Genomic DNA, 9,657 nt, shown 5'->3' on the forward strand with positions numbered 1-9,657 from the left:
TTACTGCTGTGTTTAAAAGCGTCGTATAGTGGTCTGTGTTCAAAAAGAAAATGAGATGCTAACAAGAAGCCACACTACAGTGTCACCACCCACCCTGTTTCTCCTTTTTAGCATCTGCTTTTCTGAAGTGAAAGCTAATACAAAAGGGTTCTGCCTGACTAACTTTGCAGATGAACTGCAAGCTAGGAACAGCGATTGAATACCCAAATACCTAACCATCCTGCAGGAAGGTTTGTCTCAAAGAAATAACTATTGTCAAAAAAATCATGGTTGAAACTAAATACCCAAAAATGCATTATTATATTCTTTGGGAAGTCATCTATCCTGGGAACTACCCCATTGACAATATGCCCTAAAAGTTAACCCAGTTGTTTGGGATTTGGAAACGTATGTCGACAGTGACCTAACCTTTGACCAACATTACTGTAAGAAAGAAGAAGAGAAAGACAGATGTTGACTACATGACTCAAGCTGTGGATTTACAACACCAGCTGGATGAGAATTTAATACATAATGAAAACAGCAGGATTAATAAGACTAATAGTGATGAAGATCTATCTTTCGTAACAATTGATAGAGCCGATATTACTGTATTAGAAGCTGAAGATTCTTCAGAGCTGGCCAGCAAAGATATTCTTGTAATTGGAGATTCAATTATTAGAGGAACTGATACGTATATCTGCAGAGATGATAATGAACATCGAATAATGTTATGCTTGCCAGGAATGAAAATAGAAGATATGAGACAAGCCTTGGAACGCCTTAATGTAAGGAAGTATGGCTCTGTTTTTATTCATGTTGGTACAAATTATGTCACCCACAAGGGTTCTCTGACTGTTAGTAGGGAACTGACAACCTTCTTAGATAGTATTGCTTGTGTTGATGTTAGGACGTATTTTTCAGAAATCACCTATAGAAAGGATAGTCAGGTCACTGTGAATGAAAAGATTTTTTGGATAAACACCTACATGGAAAAAATGTCCTGTTTTAAAAAATGGAAATGTGTAGAGCATCCAAGCCTTGTTTTGGGCACACATCTTCCGACAGGATGGTGTGCATTTGTCTAGATCAGGGAATTGAATTTTTGCAACAGATATTTTGCTATATTTGACAAACACTAGGCAGGATTTTTGCCATATCGAAAATTTAACAGCCCGCAGATAGCAACATTTGATGCCTATCTGATGGTTGCTAATGCTAGGAGCATTAATAATAAAGTTTTTTTTACTGGAAAATTTGCTACGTTCTGATAAGATTGATGTTGTTATTGTTTGTGAAACATGGTTAATGAACAATGACTAAAAACCAGTTTTGTCAGGGTATAAATGTTTTTACTGTAACAGACATTCTAATAAAAAATCATGTTGAGGTGTTATGATAGGGATTGAAGATAACTATGAGACCAGTGATTATTACATGCTCGATAACACCAACACTATATGTAACTGTAACAATAAAGACAACCCTGGAACATGTAACAATTGTTGGAGTGTATAGACCACCAAAGTCAAGTGTAGATGACCTAGAGGAATTCATACATTTCTTGCATGAACCACAGGAGGGAAGAACAATATTAGCTGGGGACTTAAATTTACCAGAAACAGACTGACATAATATTGATTCTACAACATTAGTAAGGAAATTATTCACAGTGTATATTCAGGAACAACAATTGCTTCAGATTGTAAAAAAACTACCAGGGGACATAACATACTACACATTTTTTGTTTTCCCAATAAAATTACTATTACTTCAAGTCAAGCTTTACCACCATTGATGTGCAGTGATCATGGGGTTATAAAGGTTAATTTGTTGCTTGATAATTCTGCCAAACTGAAATCTAAGCTAGCGCACAGAAGGTTAATTACAGATTATATGGAAGCAAAACAGTCACTGTGTAAAACTAACTGGAGTGAGGTGTTCAGTGGGAAAAACTGCAGATGGAATGTAGAACGTTTTGAAAGAGAAATTGTTTGAGTGCAAAAAAAAAAATGTTAAACATCAGGATCTAGGCATATAACATCAGGCAGATATAGTTCAATAAGAACAAGATATCTGATTAAGGTGAGAGACAAAAAATATAAGAAATGGAAGAGAGGTCAAACTACAACTTTGAAAACTGAAATAAACAAGCTGGCCAAACAGATTAAGCATAGTGTGAGACGAGATCAAAAAAATTTGAAGAAAATGTATATAAAAATATTGAGCATAATAGGAATCCTTTTTATAGATACATAAGATGTGGAAGGAATAAAGACACACTAATTGATAAACTGTCTGCAGATTCTAAAATTTATTCTCAGATACAACAGATTATAGATATATTTACAAAATCTTATGCAAAACAGCTTGGCTCCACAAAAGGGGTGGTAACTTGTTATAGTGACATCCAAATAATGACAGATACTGAAATCAAATTAGATTATATTGAAAAAGAACTGGGCAAACTTGATCCAAACAAAGCACAAGGAGGACATGGAATTAGTAACAATGACCTGAGAACACTTCAGCAAGAACTTACAGTACCATTATATCTATTATTCACTAGGTGATATAAATATGGGGAGATTCCTCAAGATTGGAGACGTGCTTATTAAACCTGTTTTTAAGGGAAAAGGGAATAGGACAAACCCGGAGTTATACAGACCCTTAGGTCTACTTTCATGTTGTGGAAAAATAATGGAGAAGGTAATATTGGATATGTTACTGTCAGAACTGGATAGGCTGGGACGTGAAACCATATATCAGCATGCATATGTTGAAAACAGATCTATTATCACCTGTAACATGATGTTTTATAACAATACAATAACAGCTATGAATGAAAATTTTTGCTGTGATGTGATTTATATAGATTTAACTTCAGCATTTGATAGGGTCATACACATAACACTGGTCAATAAATGAGTACAACTAGGTATTGATGTACTCTTGATAAGATGGATAGTTGCATGGCTTTCAAATAGGACATGGCAAGTATCATACAGCAAGTGGACAGGTGAAATCCTTGGTCACAGTCAATGTGTCCCACGGGGCTCTGTGCTAGGCCCTTACTTGTTTAGATTGTATCTATTAGACCAAACTTTCTCATATGAGGTGTTCTACAGTATATATGCAGATGACCTGAAATTGGGTAAACTGATTACCTGTGTTACAGATAAGGCATGTCTGCAAAATAACTTGACTGAATTAACCATTTGCTGATAAATACATCAAAAACTAAGCATATGAGATTTGGTAGGCATAAATTGAAAGGTGAAAAAGGTGAATATTTAATACAGCACACAGCGATTGAAACTGTAGACTCATTTAAGGACCTGGGTATATGGGTAGATTCAGCAATGAGTTTTTCTAATTGTATCAACCAATTAATTAATGATAGTTATAAAACTATAGGCTGTATAAAAAGATTTATAAAGTCTAGGAAATCAAAAATAATGACGTCATTGCTTGTTAGTTACATTAGACCCAAACTTGTCTATGGAATAACAATATTGAAACCCTTTAAGAAAACAAGCATGAGTAAACTGGAAAGAGTACAAAGGAAATATACCAAGGGCGTCCATGGATGTGAAAAGTTAAGTTATTAAGAAAGACTAAAATATCTGAACTTGTTTATTTATTTATTTGTTTATTTATTTATTTATTTCCAGTTTGATTACCGGAGAAGTCCACTGGGCCCAGATGACTCATTTTCAGTGGAGACCCGGGAAGAAAAGCTCCAAGATACATAATACAGTAAAGATACAAATGATGCAATAGTATAAAAGATACATTATATAGAACAGTTTACAAATATGTGTGTTCAATTTCATGCATAATCAGCAAAATTCAATGTGGTTGTTCTTAAGTGTTATACTATGCAGATTCATTTGAGCAAACACTATGTATTAGGTGTGGAAACACTTTACATACACACATTTAAAATAAATGTGGAAACACTTTACATGCACTCATTTAAAGTAAGATGCTATTTACAATATTTACAAAGCAGAATCATGTGATTAGTAGCTATAGGAGTTGCAGAGAGCTTAGATCCACTCATAGGAAAATAGCTATGGGAGTTATAGAGACCTTTGGAACCTGGGAGAAAACCTCCTGGGGGCATATACTTAGATAAAATTAGGTAGGGTGAAGGCAGGTACATTTCCATTTAATGGACAGGTGTTTGCAAAGCTGGGATTTGAAGTTTTCTAAGTTAGATATAGTTGTTAGAGTGGAAGGGAGAGAATTCCATTTCTTGCCTATTAAGAAAAAGAGAAGTTGGCCAGCGGGAAGTTTGGATTTATGGATAGAAATTAAGTTTTGATGTTCAGATCTGAGAGTTTTGTTAGAGGTGTAAGGGGGAAGGATATTTGTTAGTGCTGGACATTTTGTTGTGTGAAATACAAGTCTGTGTGCAGTGGTGAGTTGGAGGTAGTCTAGGTAGTTTGTGAGTTCTAGCCAATTCAGAGACTGTAGGGTAAGGCAATGATGGGTGGAATTTTTGGATTTAGTGCCAGATTTAGAGATTTTATTGTAGCAGTTTTCTAGTTTGGAGATGATGGAGGAGGACAGGTTAGTTAGAAGAGGGGCTCCGTATAATAAGGAGAGAAGAAGATAAGTAGTGGCCAGAGTATGCCTAGTAGAGGTGGAGAGAAAGAAGTTGTTCCTGTACAGCATACCTAGCTTTTAGTGGGTTTTCTTTATATTTTGTTGAATATGGATATCAAACTTGAGGTGTTTCTCAATAGTAATGCCAAGTAGTTTAAGAGAAGGAACCACTTCTATAGCTGAGTTGGTTTGACTAAGGACTTTGAAAGCCTTTTTGTTGTAGGAGTAATTCTTTTTGGAAGGGAATAGTAGAATTTTTGATTTATTTGCATTGAGAGAGAGGTGGTTTTGGTGCATCCAATTTTCAGTAGTTGAAAAAGCAGTTTGGGTTTTAGTCAGCAAGTCAGAGAGGTTTTAGGCAGAGCAGACTAAGGTTAAATTGTCTGCATATTGAATGATTTTAACATCAGGAATAGCAGTGTGAACGTTACTGATGAAGATGTTAAAAAGAATAGGCCCAAGGATGGATCCCTGTGGTATGCCAGTTGGGGTAGGTAAGAAGGAAGAGGTGGAGTTCTTCCATTTGACTGCCTGTGATCTGTCTGCTAGGTAACTGGAGAACCAGTATAAAGTGTTTGGTGAGAGATAAAGGTTTGAGAGATGGCAGAGAAGGTGTTTGTGGGAAACAGTATCAAATGCTTTAGATAGATTGAGCAAAACAGTAGAAACTAAGTGTCCTGACTCTCTGGCTTGATTGACAGTTTCTAGGAAAGAGAGTAGAGCGGTCATGGTGCTATGGCCTGGGTGGAAGCCATGCTGGGTGGGTGTAAGAAGATGGCTTTGAGTCAAAAAAGGCATAAGTTGTACAGTGTCTCTTACAGATATCAAAGAGATCTTATTCAGGTATATAGAGCATTTAGTGACAGCTACCTCTGGGAATGTTTGAGGTTAACAAAAAGTACTAGAGAATCATCAGACAAGCTATGTAGGAGATTCTACAGGAATGAGAAGTGTACTAACTGGTTCTCTGACAGAGTAGCTGATGCATGGAATAGACTACCAAATTACATTAAAGCAAGTACTAGTTTAGGTATTTTTATAAACAGCCTGGATACTTATTATGGGAACAAATGTTTTGGTATATTGGTAAGCTAGAAGGTCATTAATGCCTGTGCTTGAAATATTTGTATGTATGTATGTAACATGTGTCAATTGTAAGGAAGTCCTTATATATTGCACAGCTTATAAGCAAAGGAATTGTGTCTAGATCTAGGGATTTCATTGCCCCTCTTTACTCAGCCCTTGTTAGGCCAGTCATTAAATATAATGACCCCTTTGGTATGTATCTGTCTAGACATATGCAACAACTGGAATGCCCACAGAGATACCTTACTAAAAGAATACAAGGCCTAAACAACATGCCCTACATGGACTGTCTCAAAGCCCTGTCACTATACTCGGTACCTTACAGACTGCTAAGAGGTGACCTGTGTCTGGCATACAAGGCATCCTCTGACATATTACTGATGGATTTACTGAACATCATCAAGTGAAATGGCATCTGAAATATTCAGTTCAGTATTCTAAACCTTTTCTGCAACACCAACAGAAAGGCTTGGAGGGACAGGTATTTTGCTCAGAGGACACAGCTGCTATGGAACAGACTCCCCATCCACATAAAACAAAGTTCATCTCTGACCATTTTCAATTGTAACTTACATCTATGGACAGGAAACAGAAAATTTACCCTTATAATGATAATGGACCAATACAGCTCCTAAATGCTTTATGTCATGCATGGGTCCCTCAAATTATCTATGGTAAGACACAAGTAATTCTCATTAAGAAAAATATATAATTATTTACCATGAAGTGGGTAAGGCAAATATATAGTCAGCTTGGATAGGTTACTTCAAGCAGATAAAGGGAAACTGTCTGTGGTTAAAATGGCCTGCATGGCAACTAGCCTGGTATTTGCTAATGCACCTATTTACCCATGGATGCCCCTAAAACATACAACTAAACACTCTCTTATCTCAATATACTACTTTACTCCCTTTCAGTCCAATACTCATCAGCACTTTGTACAGGGTCAAGATTTTGTAGTGATTCTTAAACACATTAGTCCATATCTATATGTTCTTTCCTGCTCATATGGCATGCTAATAGACAAGACTGAAAATTGATCTTGGAAATTCTATTCTGTTCATATAATAGTAAACAACAGAACCAAACTCGAGTGATTTTTGGTAAACATAGATATGTTTTTTATTAATTATGTTTGTTGTGCTTGCAGTAGTTACTAATATGTCTGAACTAATAAAGATTTTTGCTCTGGCTCTTCTTACAACTAACATTTATTTCATCTTAGAGAATGAGCAATCCGTACATCCCATCCTGACTGGAGAATGAACATTCTCCGGCAGGGTAGTACTATACAAGTAATGCCCACTGAAAAATGAGTCTGCCTCTTTACAGCAGCAGATCAAGCTGCCGTGGCGATCAGACTGAAAAAACATAGCCGCTATTATGTTTCACAAGATAAGCATCACAACTTTTGCTGTTTAGCGAGTATAAAATAATAAAGAAAAAAATTAAAATAAAAAAGTGTGTATGTGTTGATTTCTGTGTGTGAGAGTTTATGCGTGTATGAGAGTGATAAAGAGTATGAGAGTGAGAGATCGATTTGTTGTCTTGCACTCACTTAGCAGAACTTTTGCTATTTAGCAAGTGTAAAATAAATGAAACAGAAAAAAGTGTGTGTGTGTGTGTGTGTGTGTGTGTGTGTGTGTGTGTGTGTGTGTGTGTGTGTGTGTGTGTGTGTGTGTGTGTGTGTGTGTGTGTGTGTGTGTGTGTGTGTGTGTGTGTGTGTGTGTGTGTGTGTGTGTGTGTGTGAAGAGTGAGAGTAATGAGCAATCCCTGGCAGCAACAGCATCAGTTAAGAGGTTTGCGTAACTCTTGGCCAGACCTCTTAACCTCTCGACACAAGAAATCTGGAATGAGCCACAAATAACAAGGGACAAATGACCAAAAATAAGGACAAATGTTAAATATTACTCTTATAAACTTAGAAAGTTGCTAGAATAACAGGGTTTCTATTATCTGAAGGATATCAAGTCTGAAACTTAAATGTCTGTCATAATTTAATATGTTCAGTCCCCAGTGATTTGCCAGAATACTACACATTTTATGAGGATGAGACCAAACATATGAGACAAAAATCTGGACAATCGAAAGGTATGCTCTGTTGACTCTTTGCTCAAAATAGCTGGATAAACCTAATATAAACAGGAGACAAAGGCTCAGAATATGAACTTATTTTACTTGATAATTAGGATTTGTGTTAGCATACATTTTCTGAAACAGAGGTCTCTGTGAGACAGACTGAGTGAGACCGTCAGTAAAGAGGTTTGCATGCCTCTGGACCTTTAAGCTGAAGAAATCTGGGTAAAGCCTAAAATAAAGAGGGAACAAAGGTTCAAAAATTGGAATAGATTGCCTGCAGGGTCAGGCTTCATAACACCCCTGGACGGGCGTTAATTACACAGTAACACACACCCTGTCAGGTTATTGCTTGCTTGGAATACTTCCACGCACTGATCCTCTTTGGAAAACTGATCAGTTGTTTTAGTTAGACCTGGTGTTCTATCTTTGTTCCACATTATAGTATTGTGCTTTACAGTGAATATCTTAATGTAGTCATGCCAGACCTTCTACTTTCATTGCTTCTACTACCCTGCCTGCAAACAGTCTTAGCTTTAGTACTTAATGCATATCTTCAAATTTTATCTCTATATATCAGCATTGTACATGAACTACATTGCTATTTTTGCTAGAAGTCTGATTTGACCTGTTGATAATTATGCACATTGTTCTGTAACTAAGTTATATTTTGATGCTGTAATTCTACTTTTTGTTGCCCAAACAGCCTGTAAGGTGCTGCCACTTTTTCTAAATCCTGTTTCTTACCATAGCAGTGGTCATTTGTTTACCTGTTGACATCAATTCATGACATTCATCCATAATATTAATGACCTGGATTCAAGAAAAGGCTAGGACTACATGTGAAATGTGGCCAGAAGAGTGACCTAGCAATCTACGTCCACATCTCTGGCACTAAAGTCCTGTGGATATTTTAGATTCCTGCCCACATGGTCAAAGAGTTAGTCACAAACTGATGGCACTACACACGCACAGACAAATATAGACACACATAATGGTCACGTGTGAAAAGAGATGTAGCCTAATACTAGTCTTGCCCTCTTATTCATTGTCATGTTGCCTTCTTTGTCTTTTTAAAACCTGAGTGTCTTACCAGCCTTAGCTTAAGCTTTCTTTCCTAACTTTATTGTCTTTAGGAGTATAGAGGGGTACTCTACCAATCCACGAGTATGAGAGAAAGGTGACTTGACCTTGATGCTAAGAGCAGCCTATTGTTTGAGAAACTTTCTTTCTTATAGGGCTATTTCATAAGCAAAATATGTTAGCTCCTCCCTCAACTGTAATCATACAGGCATTGTCTGTGTATCCACCTTGATGAGAGAGTTAGTCTGTTAAGACAGTGGCACTTATCAATTAATTGGCAGACTTTTTCTTGAACAGGGCTTTCTCTATAAAACAGGATGCCTTCGCTGTCACCTTTGCTGAGTCTTGCTAAGCTTTCTTGTTTTATCCTTTTTTGCATTGTCTTACTCAGAGCAGCAATGAGATGAGAGTTAAAGAGCTACCTCAAGGATCGTAAACAAGCAGTGAAATGGTCCAGTGAACTCTCACCTTTTCTACACAACCCTACTGGAGTCCCTCAAGGCTCCATCCTAGGACCCGTACTCTTCAACATTTTCACAAACAACCTTCACACTGCCTCAAACCCTGGGACACTCATTCAATATGCTGATGATTCCACCATAATCTGTACTGCTGAATCACTACCAAAACTTCTTTCAAAAACTGAACAGTCCTTTACAGCAACTGAATGGTGTCTAAGAAATGCCCAACTCTTTCTTAATCCAAAGAAGACAAAACTAGTACTCTTTCATCCCAAAAACACCTCCCCTGTCACTGATGATTTCAACATCCTTGCATCTGACAACACTGTCATAGAAATAATGCAGGAACCCAAACTTC

The sequence above is a fragment of the Protopterus annectens genome, chromosome 5.part0 (assembly GCF_019279795.1).
Source record: "Protopterus annectens isolate FY-2018-M chromosome 5.part0, PAN1.0, whole genome shotgun sequence".
Lineage (NCBI taxonomy): Eukaryota > Metazoa > Chordata > Ceratodontiformes > Protopteridae > Protopterus > Protopterus annectens.